Source organism: Phoca vitulina, unplaced genomic scaffold (genome assembly GCF_004348235.1).
Source record: "Phoca vitulina isolate PV1807 unplaced genomic scaffold, GSC_HSeal_1.0 scaffold3, whole genome shotgun sequence".
Lineage (NCBI taxonomy): Eukaryota > Metazoa > Chordata > Mammalia > Carnivora > Phocidae > Phoca > Phoca vitulina.
In genome coordinates, this window is record NW_022589706.1 from 88159938 (window position 1) to 88179643 (window position 19706).

The window sequence follows — 19706 nt, forward strand, 5'->3', positions numbered from 1 at the left end:
GTACAACCTATGTTCATTAAGCAGAGTGGGGAAGACGAGTAGGATGGCAGGGTTCAAAATCCTTCAAAGGAGCACTTTCTTGACTCCTGTTTTTCTGCCTAATCTCTAATTGCTGAATCTATCCTTTTAACATCATTCTGGATTTCACTTTCTCTCACCTTACTCTACTTCATACTTGATACCTTCTGTATCCTCCCTCAATCCTAAAACTCATGCCAACTCTACATTACAATTCTTTTCTCATTCCATCTATCTTTCACAAATGCATGTGAAAAATATGAACCACTATCAAAAGTACATATTCTTAAAACTGTTTTTCCTATTCTATGACCAAAAGAAAGCATGAATGAAAAGAACACTGCTAACTACAATTAAGGGCACACAGAATAAAGCAAAAGCAGGGCACCTGGGTGGCTCAGTCGTTAAGTGTCTGCCTTCGGCTCAGGTCATGATCCCGGGGTCCCGGGATCGAGTCCCACATCGGGCTCCCTGCTCGGCAGGAAGCCTGCTTCTCCCTCTCCCACTCCCCCTGCTTGTGTTCCTGCTCTCGCTATCTCTCTCTCTGTCAAATAAATAAAATCTTTAAAAAAAAAAAAAAGAATAAAGCAAAAGCAGAAATGAATGGGTTATTTTTGTTCTGTTAATATCACCAACCTCAAATGAGAAAATCAGCCATTAGCCTTATTATATAATCTTTGTGTGTGTGTGTGTGTGTGTGTGTGTGTGTGTGGTTTAACAAGATGCCTTAGTCTAGGGTTGTTTGATTAAACACTCAGGCAATGTATCACAAAGATGTGCTTAACAAAATGAATGCTTCCTGAAGGAAAAGAATAAATTGTAAAGCTATACATTTTAAGAAATGTTTGATGCAAATTAAAACCATAATGAGATACCCACTCACACCCATTAGACTGACAGACAGGAAGGAAGGAAGGAAGGAAGGAAGGAGGGAGGGAGGGAGGGAGGAAGAAAGAAAAAAGAAAGAAAGAAAGAAAGAAAGAAAGAAAGAAAGAAAGAAAGAAAGAAAGAAAGAAAGAAAGAAAGAAAAGAAAGAAAGAAAGAGAGAGAGAGAGAGAAAGAAAGAAAGAAAGAAAGAAAGAGAGAAAGAAAGAAAGAAAGAAAGAAAGAAAGAAAAAGAAAGAAAGAAAGAAAAAGAAAGAAAGAAAGTGTTGGTGAATATATAGAGATTGGAACCTTTGTGCACTATTGGTGGGAATATAAAATGGTACAGCTGCTGTGGAAAACAGTACAATTCCTCAAGAAATTAAAACTAGGGTTATCATATAACCCACCAATTCTATATCTTGGTATATACCCAAAAGAACTGAAAGCAGGTTGTTGAAGAGATATTTGTACCCCAAGTTCACAACAGCATTATTCACAACAGTTAAAACATGGAAGCAACCCAAGTGTTCACTGACAGATGAACAGATAAGCACAGTGTGGTACCTATAGATAATGAAATATCGTTCAGCCTTAAAAAGGAAGGAAATCCTGTCATATGGATGAACCTTGAGGACACTATGCTAAGTGAAGTAAGCCAGTCACAAAAAGACAAATACTGTATGATTTCATGAGGTACTGCGAGTGGTCAAAATTTAGAGACAGAAAGTAGAATGATAGTTGCCAGGAACTCAGGGGAGAGAGGAATGTGGAGTTGTTGTTTAATGGGTGTAGAGTATCAGTTTTGCAAAATGAAAAGTTTTGTAGATGGATGGTGATGATGGATGCACAACAATGTAAATGTACTTAATGACACTTAACTGTACATAAAAATGGTTAAGAAAACAAACTTTATGCTATGTGTATTTTACCACAATAAAAAATAAATCAGACCAAAATGTCTGATGATGATGATGACAATGAAAAAATAAAGAGTATAATTTAATGAAGACTACGTGGTGCTATTTCCTATTCCTCTTTGTGGGTTCCAGAGGGCTTTAGAAAATTACCTATATCATAATCTTGAAAGCTAATAAATAGTTCTACATCAGCCGGTTATGAAAACTGGTAATTTCTTTCCCTGTTAGGCAGCATGGTCAAAGAGAGAGAAGTGGTCTCAACATTCTGGTTTGGTATTAGCCAACTGCATGAGGTCAGGTCAGGCCAAAATTTTTCTTTGCTGTATTTTGCCTATTCATAAATTGCAAAAAGAAAAGACAGCATTTCTCACAATTCACACTCACCAGATAAGGTTGTGCAATTTGTGTTTTATACAAAGGCACAAACCAAGGAGGCAAGGGAGGGCTGTAATCCAGCCTTATTCCATTCCTTAAGCAAAGTGTCCATACCAGGAGCTTTCTCTAATGGCACAGGAATATCTAACAGGTATACAGTGGCTCTACGGATCTTTGACAAAGTCCCATTCAGTTCAGGCTATCCCCTACTCACCAAGATGTGACTACTATAACCCCAGAACCTCTTTGAAATACACACTTATCAAGGCACCCAAGGTGTTCGCATTCTGGAAGTATCAAATTTGAAAGTAAATGATCTTTCTGTGGTGTCTGTGAGGTGTGAGACATTTATAGAATCCTTTATAAGTCCTTACGGAAATTTTAAAATTAAATTTAGGGCTGTGCAAGCTATGTTTTAGAGACCAGCAGAATTGCTTGCCTCTCTCATGTCTTATCATGGTACTTCTAACTTGAGGCTGGTCTACTAAGGGGCAGCTTACCTTTTTGGCAGTTGATAACTTGCAATTACATAGTTTTGCACTAGTCCTTAGCTCACCAAAATCCTGCTTGTCACATACACTTTATGTTATGAGGATGGATGAAATGATATACTAATACACTCAACTCTTTAGAATAAGACATGACAACTGATATCACAGTGCCTGTGTATATATAAAACAGAAAAACTGTATATATAAAAAGCTGATAATCCATCCAGTTAGACAATGGTGAGTGCCCTGTTGAGACATTAGGCCCACCTGCCAAGCATCAGCTCTGTCCCTTAGATTTCCAGTCCCTATAATTGAAGCTGGGCTCATACCCAAATATGCAAGACACTCTTTTAGAAGTGAGGGATATCTAGTTGAAAGAGAGTTATAGCCTGGACCCACAGTTGGGCAAGAATAATCTTCAGTTAAAGAAGTGAGACCAAAGGAGAAATACTGTTCAATACACTCAGGTGATTTGCAAGGTAAATAAACCATATACAGAAAAATTCCATTCTGCTTCATCTGTCTAAGTTAATTGCATATCCTAGTCACATTTTTAAAAGAAGTTTTTTTTAATATGTTTATAGCCAGTTGCTATCATTTTATATAATATATATGTATACGGCATTTGTTATATATATATATTTATAAAAATCTCACTTGCAAAACAACATACTTATTTTAAGTAATGAAGGGAAAATTTCTAACATACACCAAACATCTTTTTTTTTCCTTTTTATTTGCATTTGTTCTGCAGAATTTACTCCCGGGCCACAGGTTTTTGTTTCTTCAGTTTCTTCTGGGATATCTTTTTCTTCTGTGCAACCTCCTCTTCTGGTTTAGGAACAATCTGCTCTTTTTCAGTAAGGATCATCTAGGTGTGGCAGGGAGAGCTCATGTGTGGGTTAATCCGACCATGAGCCCTGTACGTTCTACGCTGCATCTTGGGGGCTTCGTTCACCCGGATGTGCTCAATGACCAGAGAATCAACATCTAAACCCTTAAGTTCAGCATTACTCTCTGCATTTTTAAGCATGTGCAGTAAAAATTCAGCACTCTTCTTGGGCCACCGACCCTGTGTCCAGCCCCACTGTTTGGTCTGGGCACACCTACCAACTCCACCATGGTAGCGACGGAATGGCACACACTGCTTCTGCAAAGTGACATCCTTCAGATACTTGGTGGCTTTTAGGATATGCATACCCTTGATGGCCTGGGCAGTTTCACATGTGTTCTTAAAGTGAACACGAAGATTTGAACCTCTTGATTTACATGATTTCGTAGGGTTTTCTGGGTCAAGTGAATAGCGAACCATTTTCAGAGGTCAACTCAGGCCGCTTAGGGGAAGAGCTACACCAAACATCTTAACAAGACACCCGATACCCTATGCTTTAATGTGCATAAAAAAAATAAAAACCCTCAAACAGAAAGAAAAATAATAACCATTTAAAGATTTACCTATATTGCAGAATACTAAAGAAATACAAGAGATTATTTATAAAACATGTTTTAAAAAGAGAAAATTTCACCTAATTAGAAATAATTTGAGTACTACAGAGAAATGATTTATGAACTGCACAACTGGAATTCAGTAAATCTATCAGAAGTACTGCTACATAAAAGATAAACTAAAATCTTGATACCTGTATTATCTCGTCATTCACTAGACTTAAGATTCAAGCAATACAATACAGACATGATTATTTTTATCTGCATATTAAAATCATTGCCATCTTAAAGATTTGTATTTTTGTATTACCACAATTTCTGCTCGTATTTTATCATGCCTATATAATCCTTAGAGAAAAATTATAATCACTTTTTTAAAAATCTGCCATTAGCCCTCTGATGAATGTTACTAAGTGAGCATCATCACCTTATAAACTACACATCATTAATATTTTTACTGATTGCTAAACAGCCTAGGAGTCCTGCTGAGGCTATGCTGAATCTTCCTGTGAATATAAGTTTTCACTGTTAGTGTCAAGGCAACTGTCTCTGACTGAAAAAAAACAACAACAACACTGCAGCTAAAATTTATTTCACAAATTAATTGGACTGAAACAGTTTTTGTGTCTCAGTAATTCATCTAAAAGTTGGCTTTAGTCATCAGAGGAATGAGCCTATATTTAACCACAAAATGTTTAGATCATGTTATAAAAGAAGCAAAGCCGGTGCAAAGGATGAGTGAATTTATACCCAAAGCTGAGACTTTAACATATTTTTGACAAACAGTACTCCAGAAAGAATCCTGGAATAGAGGTGACAGATGAGTCAAGCCAGTAATTTGACAATACATCCCCATTAGACATCAGGTTTTCCAGATTCTGGAACATTAGAGTTTTTCAAGATGACAGACAAGAGGAGATGCTAGCATTTATCAGTTTTCAATACCCAGGAGTGCAACAGATTCTCTGCTGCAGAGGACATACTGTTATTGCTGATCACAGTGACTGTCTAGATGTTTACAAAGGAAGGGCTCAAGCTACCTGTGGCTGCAAGCTATTACATGGTGCTTATTGCTTTGAGAACTGGGGGATAACAGAAGTTCCCTTACTAAGTTCTCCAGTTAGAGACACATTTGTTCTCAAGGTTTTCATTCTGATAATACAACTTCATGGAGACTTAAGCTTGTCACCTATACATCAGTGTCATTTATATTCTAATTCCACAAACATTGAACTGTGTCTCTAGTATATATGAGGTTTGTCCATACTAACAGATATGAGAATATAAATAAGAATGAATATATATGTATATGTGTATATATATGTATATATATGAATATAAGAATATAAAATCTATCATTTGGTCTTATGGAAAAAGCAGAAACCTAAATCAAAATTAAATTTCTGTGAAATACGCTTTAACAAAAGTATCGGTATGATTATTAACAAGGATCCTTAAGACGTGGCAAATCCTAACAATCAGGGGATCTTCTCATTTACAGAGGAAGTACGTGCACCTGTAGGTAAAAGAGTTTCACCCAACACTCATTTTTTTGGTATGATAAAAGGAAGAAAATTAGCACAAATACAACAACATATGTGGCCTCTGTAAGAGCTCACTGATGACTAAGCAGTAAGTACCATACACAGGGGAGCATTTTATCAACTGATGCCCAACGCCAGTAAGGCCAGGAGTCCTTTCATATCTTGTCACTTATTGCAGTTTACGATGAACTCCTCCTACGTGTCCCATTTTCTAGTACAATGAACTCCTCCTACATGTCCCATTTTCTAGGCTTCACAGAGGGCTCCAGACCACTGTTATCTGGATTCAGGAAGTTACACTGTACAAAGGACTGTCAAGAAGAGAGGAGGAAATAATAAATTTGCAAAGAATAAAAGAAAAGAGAGGAAAGAATTATAAATTCTTTCTGGGGGTCAGAGAAAACTTCACAGGTGAGGTGTTGTTTGAAGAGGAACTGACATCAATGAGGAAGTTAGCCAGAAAGAAACGTGGGAAAGGAATGCCCAAGCAGCCATGGGGGTCTAAGTGGAGAAAGGAGAGAGCAAGGGAACAAAAGCATTGAAGTAGGAATCTCAATCTCTTTTTATTTGGTCCCAATATTGTTTCCTTCCATTCTTCACAATAAATAGTCATGGTACACCCTACCACTACGGGGACTTCCAGAAGCTACATTCTCCCAAATGCTATCAGTGTTCCACTTTATACCAACATTCTTTTTGGTATGTGATTATGTGATTATGCTTTCACACTGGAAACTAATAGTAAATTAATTTATGGTATCATAACATTCCCCCAAATATCTGAATAAAGAATCATCTAATGAGAGTTTTAAAAAGCCTAAAAAACAAAACAACCAAAAAACTAGTGGTTTTTCAAAAAGATAATGCTGGATTAATTTTTACACAGGGTTATAGAAACAATGCTTCTTGAAGGGATGCCTGGGATAGTAATTTTATTAAAAAACTACCAAGAATTATTCCTGGTTTTATTCCCAACCTTTTGATTTAGTCGATAGTAAGTAATTTAGTACTTGTTTCTAGGTTTAGCATTTATGCTCACAAGTTTTTCTCCATGTTTCAGCTTGAGTATCCTACTGCTAATGTACTATACTTGTTATTGGACAACAGATTTCTTATGTTTTGCTTGCACTTTTAGTTGGGTCTCTGGAATATTAATGAATAGTTTATTGCACATGCGTATGCATACACTTGCAAACATAACCACTTATTTAGTAGGTGTGAAAAAATGTAGCGCCATTTACTCTGGTAATTTAATCTTACTTTTTATTGGCTATAAAATGTTCAATGAATTTCAAAATAAAAAAAATAAGCATCATAGTAAAGCTGCAGTAATTCAGATTAACTGGCTGGTCTAAAGAGCCATATTTCTTTTTTTAATTGAAGTATTATAATTAACATACAATATCCTATTAGTTTCAGGTGTATATCATAGTGACTCAATATTTTTATACATTACAAAATGATCCCCACGATAAGTCTTGTTACCATCTGTCACCATACAAAGTTATTACAATATTATTAACTATATTCCCTGTGCTGTACATTATATCCACATGACTTATTTATTTTATAACTGGAAGTTTGTACCTCTTAATGAGCAGCCATATTTCTTATAGAATATTTTTCTAAGGAAAGGAAGCTATATTTTAAATAAAAGGTAGTAAAACCTTCTTTGCCTCATTCTGCCAGAGTTCCCTTAAGAAATACCTAGGAACCTTACATCAGCAAGCTACATGCAAATTACTGTGTTAAGTACTTATTTGAAATTTTACTTATACTCACTTTCTAAGCATACTGCCTATCTAGAATAGAAAGACACACCTAGGCCTAGATCACTCAAATTACTATCAATTTAAAAAATTATTCATTTATTCATGTATTTGTGTGTTATTTATGCCACCTTCCAAAAGGGATGTGAGACAGCTTATCAAATAATCTAAATTCCTCATCTATGTACCTATGTTTCTTATTCAGGCTAACATGCAAAAGAAGGAATAACAAATTTATACTTAATTGTTACCTACAAAAATCTTAGATTGTTGGGGCACCTGGGTGGCTCAGTTGGTTAGGCGACTGCCTTCGGCTCAGGTCATGATCCTGGAGTCCAGGGATCGAGTCCCGCATCGGGCTACCTGCTCAGCGGGGAGTCTGCTTCTCCCTCTCCCGCTCCTCCCTCTTGTGCTCTCTCTCTCTCTCACTCTCTCTCTCAAATAAATAAATAAAATCTTTAAAAAAAAAAAAATCTTAGATTGCCTCCATTTTTTTTTTATCACAACAGCTCAGGAAGGTAAAATGTACTTGAATTTAATAATTGTTTACTGAATCAAAAAATATTTATTTGCTGTTTATTATGTGCAAGCCACTGTGTTAGGTGCTTAATTTACTGAAGCTTGGTCATTTGGTTCAATGGAAATTTTCTTCAATAGACGATTAGGTTCTCAGGAATATAAGACTTAATTTAATTCATTCCTACAGAGCTACAAACTCTTAATTCACAGTTAGTAGTAGTTTTATCACTATTCAGCGATAATATCTTTAGAATGTGGATTTGAAAATAAAATATTCTTACACATAATATTCACAGGAATCATTATTGAGAGCAATTCATCCCTGGAATGTAAATGTTAAGTTCATGTAACACATGATGTTAGCATGATGTCAAAATGTAATGCATCCTCAGATACTCTGGATCTGGGGTCTAAAGTATAATGTGTGAGTTTTCTTTCACTGAGAGATTTCCTCACTTTGTCTCTCAAAGAAGCCTCATTCTGGTTTTTCTTGTGTATTCTTCCCCTCTCCCTGCCTCCAGCCCCGGAGAAAAGAGGGTGTTGCAGACATTCTAAACCATTTTGAGACCCTAAAAAGGAAACCCTAGGATGTCTCAATGTCTTGTTGCATTTCCAACTCTAAGATGGTTGCTCGATGGATAGACTGATGGATGGTGCTATTCTGCATATCTTTAGTGTTGGAGAAAGAGAAGGAAAGGTGATTCTCTAGGAGGTACTTGTTGAAAACAATGGAAAAAGAGGTGGTAGCAAAATTCTGTTTTAGATGACCACTCAGAGGTTGTCTATTTAACTACATTATTCAAGTCTGGAGTATACCTGTACTCAACTCTTTACTACATAAAGATCATAATAAGCAAATTTAGCATAGTATCATATATCCCCCAAATATATTCAGTATCAAGATTTGATTTTGCTTAAACAAATTTTCACATTAAGCAGTCCTAGGGGAAAAAGGGAGGAAAAGAATTTAGTGAAAAATATTACAGGTTGTGGTAGTGTAAAAGGAAGCTAGCCTAGAATTCAAAAATTCCTTAGTGAATCCATGAAATAGAGACTCCCCATGCAGATAACTAAGTTTCTTTTAAACTAGCACTTGTATCTATTACATATCTACTTTCCATTTATAAAATGTTTCCTATATTAATTCTTTATATTGAAGCTACTTTACCACCTGGTAACCAAATTGGAATAGATTAATATAAAATAGGAAGGTTTTCACACATAAATGAATTCTCACCCTCTTAAGAGGAAAACATCAACCCTAGCCTCTAAAACTGTTGGTGGGAATGCAAATTGGCGAAGAGCCATTCTGGAAAACAGTATGGAGGTTCCTCAAAAATTTAAAAATAGAGCTACCCTATGACCAGCAATTGCACTACTAGGTATTTATCCAAAGGATACAAATATAGTGATTTGAAGGGGCACATGTACCCCAATATTTATAGCAACAATGTCCACAATAGCCAAAATATGGAAAGAGCCCAGATGTCCATCAACAGATGAATGCATAAAGAAGAGGTGGTATATATATGTACAATGGAATATTATCAGCCATCAAAAAGAATGAAATCTTGCCATTTGCAATGACATGGGTGGAACTAGAAGGTATTATGCTAAGTAAGTTAATTAGAGAAAAACAAATACTATATGATTTCATTCATATGTGAAATTTAAGAAACAAAACAGATGAACATAGAGGAAGGGAAGGAAAAATAAAATACGATGAAAACAGAGAGGGAGGCAAACCATAAGAGAATCTTAACTATAGGAAACAAACTGAGGGTTGCTGGAGGGGAGGTGGATGGGAGATGGGGTAACTGGGTGATGGGCATTAAGGAGGGCACTTGAAGTAATGAGCACTGGGTGTTATATGCAACTGATAAATCACTGAATTCTACCTCTGAAACAAATAATATCCATATATATTTATTAAACTGAATTTAAATTTAAAAAATTTGAAAAAAGAAAGAAAAACATCTGCCCCTGATTCTTTGAACGTGAAACATTCCAATTCCTTACTCTGACGTGACTTTTTCTCTGTGCCCTTTACTCTCGCCATCATCCTTGATTCTTTGACTTGAAGTATACTATGCTTAGAGTATCATTTGTTGGATTAAAATGGGACTATTAGATTTACAAAAGGAATTTTAGGTGATTTAAAAATTCCTCTTTAGGAATTTGCATCTTATGATACTTGAAAGCTGCAAAATCACTGAACTTAGGAAGCCTCTGAATTAAATTAAGAAATTCAAAGCTATATAATAGGATCTATTTAATGAAGCATTATCCCTAATAGCAAAAGTATAGAAAACAACCTAAATGACCATCTTTAAATAATGGGTTAATAATTATGATGCAAAAATACAATGAGATGTGACACTAAAACTAAAATTATAATAATGAGGATGATATATGAATATGAAAAATGTGTTTACAATATAAGTGAAAATACTGGAACACAAAATAATTCAGTACATGCTTATCATTGCACAAATATAAATATGCATGAATTCTCCCTCATTTATCTATAAAACACCCTTCTCCTTCAAAGTTTATGCCATCTGCCATATTACTATCTATCACCCCCTCATCTCTGTTACCCTTACCATTATATATGGTCACTTCTAGCCCTCTCCCCCCACATATCCTGCTATTATTTTCATTGCCTTCACAGTCCATTTGGTCAGCCCTTCTCACATCTATTCCTTTAGTTCTTTGAAGCAGTTCTGGGTGATGATAAGGTCAAAGGTATGGCCATGGGTAGGAGTAGCTGATATGAATTTAAAGTTTGAAAAAATAAATACATAATTTAGAATTTGTGACCACAAAATGTGATTTTTTTCCCTCAAAAAGAATCCTAGCCCCTTGACTCCTCCATTTTCTCTAGGCTCCTTCCTAATCTCATTGGTGTTCTCATCCAGCCAAGAGAGAGGGACTGATCATCAGAACACTCATCAACATTCTCAAATATCATTTAAGCCACTATTCACCTGATATTGGGTCCTCTACTACTTTTGACATTGACGACTATTAGTTCCATATAATCCCTTGTTTCCACAATACTCTGTTCCTCGGAATTTCCTCCTACTTGTCTCACTTACAGACACTTTCTTTTTCCAGTCACTTCCTTAGTGTTTGATATGGAATAAGGTAATTCCCTTGTGAAAATGATACTTCTTACGATTTAAGCTGGCATGTGCATGCCAATGAATATGGAACTTGACGTCCCACAAGCATCTTAAATTCAATTAACTTTATTGTCTCCCAAGATCTGCTGCTCCTCCCATATCCCAAATCTCATTTAATAGTACAATTGTCCACAAAGCCAACCAAGTCAAAAACTTGGCTAATCATTCTTGACTAATTTTATCCACTTTTCTCCATCACTTAATAAGCTCTGTTAATTTCGTCTTTTAAATATTTCTTGATTCACAATACTTTTTTCTCCCCATCTGTTCTACTGCTGTCATGGCCATATAATCTCTCAACTGGAGAAATACATTGATCACCCTCCTTCCAGTTTTATCTCTCTCCACATTTCAACCAGCATGATCTATCTAAAAAGCAAATCTGACCATGTGACTGCCCTGCTAAAACTTCTTCCATGGCTACCCATTCCCTATGTAAAGGCTTCTCACTGGGTTCATCTTACGTAAGTGCTTCAAGTGCAGTGTCCAGGCATCAGTGACCTTTTCCCAAAAAGCTAAGGTTCATTGGCCGGAAGCATATAGTTCCACATCCTTACCAAGACATACACAGACCTCCATGACCTGGCTCTCACTTGCAGAGCTCTCACTTTTTTACTCCATACCAATTGCCTTGGGCTTTAGCTATATGCATTATGTTTTCATGTATTTTAATATTATTTACAGCTAATAATGCCTACATAGCCTTGATTTTGTTTTCCTTGAGCTTATACTTTCTTCAAGAGAGAGGCCCTAGACTTCTCCAGGAAGCCTTCTCTAAAACCCACTCACAACACACTGTGCTTACTTGATTTAAATTCCATATGACACTGAGACCATCTGCTATACACCTAAATCCCCAAATATATTTCAAAATCAAAAATAGCAAGAACCATGTCTTGTTAATTTTTTGTTGTATCCTCTATACCTAACACATGAGCCTATCACAATGCCTGAGACAAATTAGTAGCTCAATAAACATTACTGTGAAGGAGAAGGTGCAAATATCAAATCAGTTAAAACAGGGTAGTGGAATTCTGAATAAATTTTACTATTAAAATTGTCCTTTAAAGGGGCAATTTTAAACTCCTGTCCTTCCAGTCATTTGCACATTTATTCTTTTAGCAAGTATTTCCCAAGTGTTGGTATATTAGAGCCTATGTATAGAGCCTTAAAAAAAAACTAGAAAATAGACAATGTATTAGAACATCATCAGGTATAAGCAAATATCCATGCAATATATAAAAAGACATAAGCTGAAATTTTCAAAGCATAAATGCTTAGCTATTACTACAAATAAGTCAGTGGAAACATCAAATGAAAGCAGTTAAGACATTTAAAGAGTCTTCAAAAAAAATAACATGTAACCACAGGATGTAGTCAATCCCCAATCAGACCACAAATATCTTGCCACTAGGTCACTAGATGCAGATGAGTCTGTGATTAGGAAATGTTTTTTAGCCAGTGCCACACTGTGCTGGTTTGTGAAAGAGAACAAACAGGGTATGGGGTTAGTGATTAGACAGGGTCATGGTCCTACAGTCTACCTAATATAGAAAATTAAAAAGGGTTCATGCAATATATATATATATATATATATATATATATATATATATATATATATATATATATTCTTTTTTTTTTTTTGCCAAATGCCTGGAAGAATGCCTTTCATAGAAATTATGCAGTAAAAGAATATAAATCTGTGCATGAAAGACAAATGCTACTGATCTTTGCATCTTTGCCTCCAAGTAACAGATTCACCTTAATATAGATCTAAATCACTTCTGGGAATGATGGAAGATGTTGAGGAAAGACAGTAAAGTAGAGAAAGATTTTCTGAACTCAGAGGTTGGCTTCTTGCAGAATATAATAATTTAGCAGAGGCTAGTAATGATCCCACATGTACCTCTGGAAGATTTTGTTGTGTTATTTGATGTTCTGAAATACCAAACAGAATTTCCACATATTTTCCTCATCATAAACTATCTTAATCTCTATTAGTTATTTTGTGACATTGCCACATTTTTCTTTCAATATTATCTTGAGTTCTGACTAACAACAGGAGAGATTCAGTCAGAAAAGAGAACAATGAAGGAAAGGCTCTCCCCAGGGAAAAGTGTCGTTATCCTATGAGCCTGAAATCATCTCTTATTCTGGCCTAGATTGAGGAGCAGGAATTCCTTTAGTTTAAATCCATATTTTTTCCTAAAGCTCTGAATGTCTAACATTATTTATACATTGGCAATACACATGTAGAGTTCACTTTAAAAAGTCCAATTTACCCTTTCAAGATGGCACTTCAATTTCTCTCTTTCTCACTCGTCCTCACCCTTCCCCAAATAACTATTTTTTTCCCCTTGAACTCCCGTAATATCCATTTCCCTCACTCCCCTTCTGGCCTCCCATAATCCCTTCATCACACTACAGCAAAAGAAGGCTTTGTGAAATGAAATCAGATCATTTAATTTCCAGGCTTTAATCCCTCCAGTGTTTCCCACAGCACACATATAACATCCAAATTCCTTTTCTTGGCCTACAAGGCCTTCTGAGCTCTGGCCCATACCTATGTTATGTGTTACTCTGCATCCCTGTCCCCTAGTCCTTGTGATGTTTTCAGCCATAATGGCCTTCCTTCTGCTCCTCACCGTGGTCACTTTTTCTTAGGCTGTGCCTATTGCTCATTGTGTGTGGAATCTCTACTTCCAGATCTTTTCAATATTTAGGCTTCTGTTCCTGACACCTCATAGCAACTCCTCCCTAATCATCCCCTTTAAATCAGCCTTCGGCCCCTCATCTTGACTCACCATATAGCATCCTGTTTTCCTCACAGCACTACAAATGACCTAAAATCATCTTGCTGAGTTTACTTGTTTATTTATTTTTTATCTATTTCCTCCTCCCCCAACTACTACAATGTAAGTTTTGTCTTGTCCATCACTGTATTTCCAGAGCTTAGAAGAGTAAATGCAAATACAAGGCAGGATATAAATGTCTGTTGAATGAATTAATTATTAGAACCACTGGCATTAAGATCAATCAACAATAAAAAGCAGATCAGAGCTAAAAAATGAACATTGTAACAAATATGGATAGAATCTGAAATTGGTTAAAATGACAAGGTTAGAAGTTTGCCATCTTGTGTTAGAACTATGAGTCCACTACTTAGCAACTGCCTGTGTGGTTAGGAGAGTCATTTCATCTCTCTGAGCTTCAGTGTCCTCATTGATAAAATAACAAAAAATAGTACCTAGTTGATGTAAGCATTAAAGGAATTAATACAGTCGAAGATCATAAATAGTGTCAAGTACACAATAGGTTCCCAATGAACATTAGATATAACTATTGTTATTTCAATACAGTGAGTCCACTTTGATTAATATATAGCAACCACATAACTAGTCATCGTTGTATTGGGTATCAAGTTTACAAATTTAGAAGTAGAAGTGATTAGCAATAACTTGATATTTAAACCACAGCTTTATCAATAGAAATTATCCATATAGTGTGTTTTGATATCTCTAGTAATTTTTTTGTGGTAAAGTGATTTTTTATTGTGGTAAAGTACACATAACAAAATTTATCCTTTTACTCATTTTCAACTGTTTAATCTAGTGGAATGAAACACAATTCACCCAATGTGCAACATCACCACTACTTACAAAAATTTTTATCACCCCAAACAGAACTCTGCACTGATTAAACAGAAACTCCCCATTTCCTCCTCCCCCTCAGCCCCTGTTTCTATAAATCTGCCTATTTTAGATACTTCATATAAGTGGAACTCTACAATATTCGTTCTTTTGTGTCTGGCTTACTTCATTTAGCATATTTTCAAGGTTCATCTATGTTGTGGCATGTACCAAAACTTCAATCTTTTTAAGGCTGAATAATATTCCACTGTGTGTATATATTTTATTCATCTGTTTATCTGTTGATGAGCATCTAGCCTGTTTCTACTTTTTGGCTATTGTGAATAACGCTATGAACCTTGGTACATAAGTATCTGAGTCCCTGATTTCAATTCTTTTGAGTATACACTGAAAAGTTAAATATTGCAATTCTGTGTTTAACTTTTTGAGGAACTGCCGAATTTTTTGCAAATTGGCTGCACTACTTTCCATCCCCACCAGCAATACACAAGGGTTCCAAATCCTCCATATCCTTGACAATGCTTGTTTTTTATAATAGCCACTCTAATGGGTATAAAGTGGTATTTTACAATAGTTTTAATTTATATTTTCCCTAATGATTAGTAATGCTGAGTATATTTTCATGGGCTAATTGGTCATTTGTATATATTTTTAAAAAAAAGTCATCATTTATATAGTAACAAGACCAATAGTTGTTTTCAGTTTACATATGATAAAGCTTATAATATACTCAGAAAAATAATTAGCATATATAAATAGCTCAACAATGTTACCTATTATTATGATAGAAAAGCATGAACTTTTGCTGTGTCAACAACTGTTATGTCTTGTTTCTCTTCTTGAAGGTAATGCAGCATGAACAGAGATTTACAATGAAAAGTCTATGTATAAACTGAAGAGAATAAATTTGTGTGAAGGAAAGAATTCAAAAGAATATTGTACCCTGTTCTAAATAAAAATACAGAGAACCATACATTTTTAGAGCTTTTTACCTAAGATATAATTTATTCTTTCAATTGCCTTATTTAGCCAGAGACACTAAGGTACAAAGAAGTTGGTACATCCAAGGTCACACAAATAGGCTATACATTTATAATAAGCAAATTTATTAAAATTTCAGGGTTTCAGTCTTTTTGTCAGATTAATGCAGTTAAAGTATAAAATGTAGATGCTTGCACCCCCTGAGTTCCATCAACAAGGAAAAATCATAAATGGATACTCAAACTTGGTAATTATAAGCACATACTTCCTAGCATAAAAATTCATCTTTCCTAGGTCCCACCATCACAACTTTTTTGTATCTAGCACTGCATACTTGTTTCCAGACACCTCTTTCTCATTAGTTTTGCTCTTTCCTTTGGAAGACCAATCAACTGCTTAAAGACAAGATGTCGTCAAGGGTTCAAAAGAACCAATATACCTGAGACTTGGTCTTTTGAAAGATTAGCCTAGCCCTGCTTCCTTTGTCTTTGGCTGCCTTCTGTGTCCTTAATGGGAGATGTACATACTTCCACTCCCATAGCTAAAAAACTGAGCTGGAATCATCAAGGTGGCCAATACCAACTGTGATTTTACACCCTGAGGATATTTGCTATAATAGCTGACATTTAAAGAAAAAGGTAAGATTTATAAAGCACTCGCTTTGTTGTGGTACTCTGTGACTGTCTTATTTAATCCATTCAAACATCTTATGAATAATATTATGTCAATTTTAGAGATGAAAAACATGAGGTCTGGCAAAGATAAATTACAGAAAATCACATAGCTAGAAAGTAGCTGATATGGGACACATATATGGATCTGAATTTATATATCATGCTCTCAGCCACAATGTTTACTGCATCCTACAATGATAAGGTACCAAAAACAGCATATTTAGTTTTTACCATATTTCTAGGCATGGATTTTTATCTTAGACTATGTTATATCTAATATTTATTTTACATCAACTATATGGAATTATATTTGACACTAGAAAAATATAGCAAACAATAAAAATGAAACTGCAAACCCTAATATGAACACATAGGACAGTAAATGACATTTATCTTGAAAGCTTAAGCCAATGCTAAAAATAAAATTTCAATGTCTGAAAAAGAGAAATCAAAAAGTAATTATCAATCAAAGTTCTACTATAAACAAGACTCCTACATAGTTTTGCTTATATTTGGGGAGGGAATTTGGTTTTAGGACAGAGGACATGTAAAGAAGGCTCCTCTGACTTAGCTACAGGTGATTTGCCTTAGAGGGTTGATAACTATTTGTTCTGCATCCCTCCTTCTCACTGGGCAAGCTTCTGGGTTTCAAAGGGGCCACAGCCCAGTGACACTGTATAGATACTGGGTTTTTATTCTCTGTGACCTATCTCGTTCCCCTCATATTTTCAAAGAAAGGCATATTTATAGAAACTTCTAGGTCAGGTTATTTCAAAGTTGCCTTGGAGAAAATGCCAGTTAGACAAATGAAAAGATTTCAGATTAAAATACTTATAGAATAAAAAAGAAAAATATACATTTGCATGTTAATATAAATGAACAAAGATCTCTAACTGTTCTGAGATCTAGCCTCTGAATATAAACATAGTGTCAATGTTAAAAAAGCTTATAATAATAGGAAAAGTAAGTTAATTAGAAGTCTGTGATTTGCATTAAAATATTTTCTTTCATTAAATTTGTTCTTTTCTTTTAAGTAGGGAGTTCAAAATTGCTAACAGTTCATCATCTAAGTTGACAGATAATTAGAAAACTTAATCTGTATTCTTCATATTAGTTAAAAAAAATCCTGGAAACTACATGAAGATAGACCAAATTAAATATCATTATTTTCCCCAATAATATTCACAAAAGTAGAAATGGTGAGAAAAACAAGCTACATGATTTTTAATGTTTTAATTATTATTTATGGATAGCTTTCCAATTTCTTTTTATAAAATCTATCTATAGCTATCTGTCTGTCTGTTGGTCTAGTTATTTACCTATATTACACTTTTTCTATGTGCGATGCTAGTTTTATAAATGTTATTAACAGAACACAGACTGTACTAGAGAGCTGTGAAAACCGATTTGGGCACAATACATTTAATTAACTCAAAAAAATATTCTCAAAAAACTTCAAAAGCCCACATCAATTTTGTTTATGTGGAGAGACATGTTTACCTTGATTCCTGCAAGATTGCTTTACTTCAAGAGAGGTAAAAATCAGGACCATAATAACAGTCCTCAAATAAAAAATAAAGCAACAGACTCAATATCTGTTATTTTTTTTTAAAAATTTGGCTATGGTACCCTTCAAAAGATGGTCCCTTCTTCCTCTCCATAGTATGGCTTTAGTAAACCAGAGAATGAACTGTTTTATTATAAATGTTGGCAGGTAAAGGGAAAAGTGCCTGGAAATACATCATTTGCTGACAAAGACTGATTGATCTTGAAATCTTATTTTTACATTGAAAGCCCTTTGAAACCATTTAGAAGATTTAAAAAAAAAAAACATGGTAAAAGTGGCCATCTCTCATACAAAGAAAAGAATGCTTAACTATTTACTAGCAGCAGTTACAAGCTGGTAGATGGGATGAAACTGTCATTAAAACACACACACACACACACACACACACACACACACACACACACCCCAGATCTCTAAGGAAGTTGATTTTATTATAAGGAACTGGAATTGTCTGAGGTGATCTTTTTGATACTAACCAATTTATTCAGAAACTACAATTATGTTTCTGATTTGCCTGAGCATTTTGACTTCAATTCTCTCCTTTTAGGAAACACACAACATATGAGGGTTTGATGGAACTACCAACGATTTCCTCAACTGAGCTCCCACTTGGCCCTACCCTGAATACTACAATAAAACACACTAGGCCCATGGAGAATCTGCAGGTGAAGAGACAGGGAAATAGCAAAGAATAGTGATTCCAAGTATAACCTTCAGACACTGTACAATTAAGCAAACAGAAGCTTCTGGATAACGAGTGGACAGGTTTTATAGAATTATCTCTATACATTTTCAAACTCCCACATTTGAACTGATGTAAATCCAGACTTACTCTTCTCTCTTACCTCAGAGAAAGATGTTTCCCTCCTTCAAAGATCAAAGGCTTCAGATAAGATCTTAGTTTGTTCCTGCTTTTTTTCCTTCTGAACTTTACTCTTTAGTCCCCCCGCCCCCCGACTCTCACTTCTTTTTCCTGGGTCTTAAATATCCTCTTCCTCATTGGTTCTTCTAATTAGCCTAAAAATGAATCTCCCATCAAAATCTGTCTACCCTCATTCTAATATTAATCTCCCATCTTTTAACTAGCTCCAGCCAATGTCTCATGGACATCCCAAAGATATTGTGCAAAAATATATTCATTTTAGTCTACATTCTCATATTATAATAGAGTTACTATTTACATAGCCCCCACCTCAGTTAAGCTAAATTCCACTTTCTTCCTTACCACAGCATCCAGTGGTTTATCACATTCTGCCAAATTCTAGCTCCAAAATACCTGTGGACTTGATCACGTCCTCTCCATCCTCTATCCCAAAGTTAGTGCTTCACCATGTCTCACATAAACTACCAGACTGCCTCTTAATGGCCAAATTCACCTCTCCCTTCTACAGATATATTCTCCATATTGCTGTTATGTTATTGTTGTAAAATGTAGTATGACTATATTAGATTCCATTAATAGCACCTGAATAAATTATAAGGTTTTAGAGCCCAGAAAGGACTGCTGAGATAATTTACTCTAGCACAGAATAGTGGGATAATATTTCCAAGGACATCAATCACTAAGAGATCTAGTGTCAGAATCCAAAAGTCCTGATTCCTCATCATACACATGTCAAAACTTATTTCCAAGTTTGAGTCTTGGTTCACAAATTGAGACACTTATTTTTCACTTTCAATACTCTGCAATCATTAAGTAC

At 35.2% G+C, this 19706-nt stretch overlaps 1 protein-coding gene and 1 pseudogene across 17 annotated transcripts in view; both read right to left on the bottom strand.

The window, feature by feature from the left end:
* Positions 1–19706, bottom strand: part of CAMK2D (calcium/calmodulin dependent protein kinase II delta) — a 323991-nt gene that overhangs the window by 109919 nt on the left and 194366 nt on the right. The gene's annotated exons all lie outside the window — the stretch shown is intronic.
* LOC116630243 lies at positions 3342–4055 on the bottom strand (annotated as a pseudogene).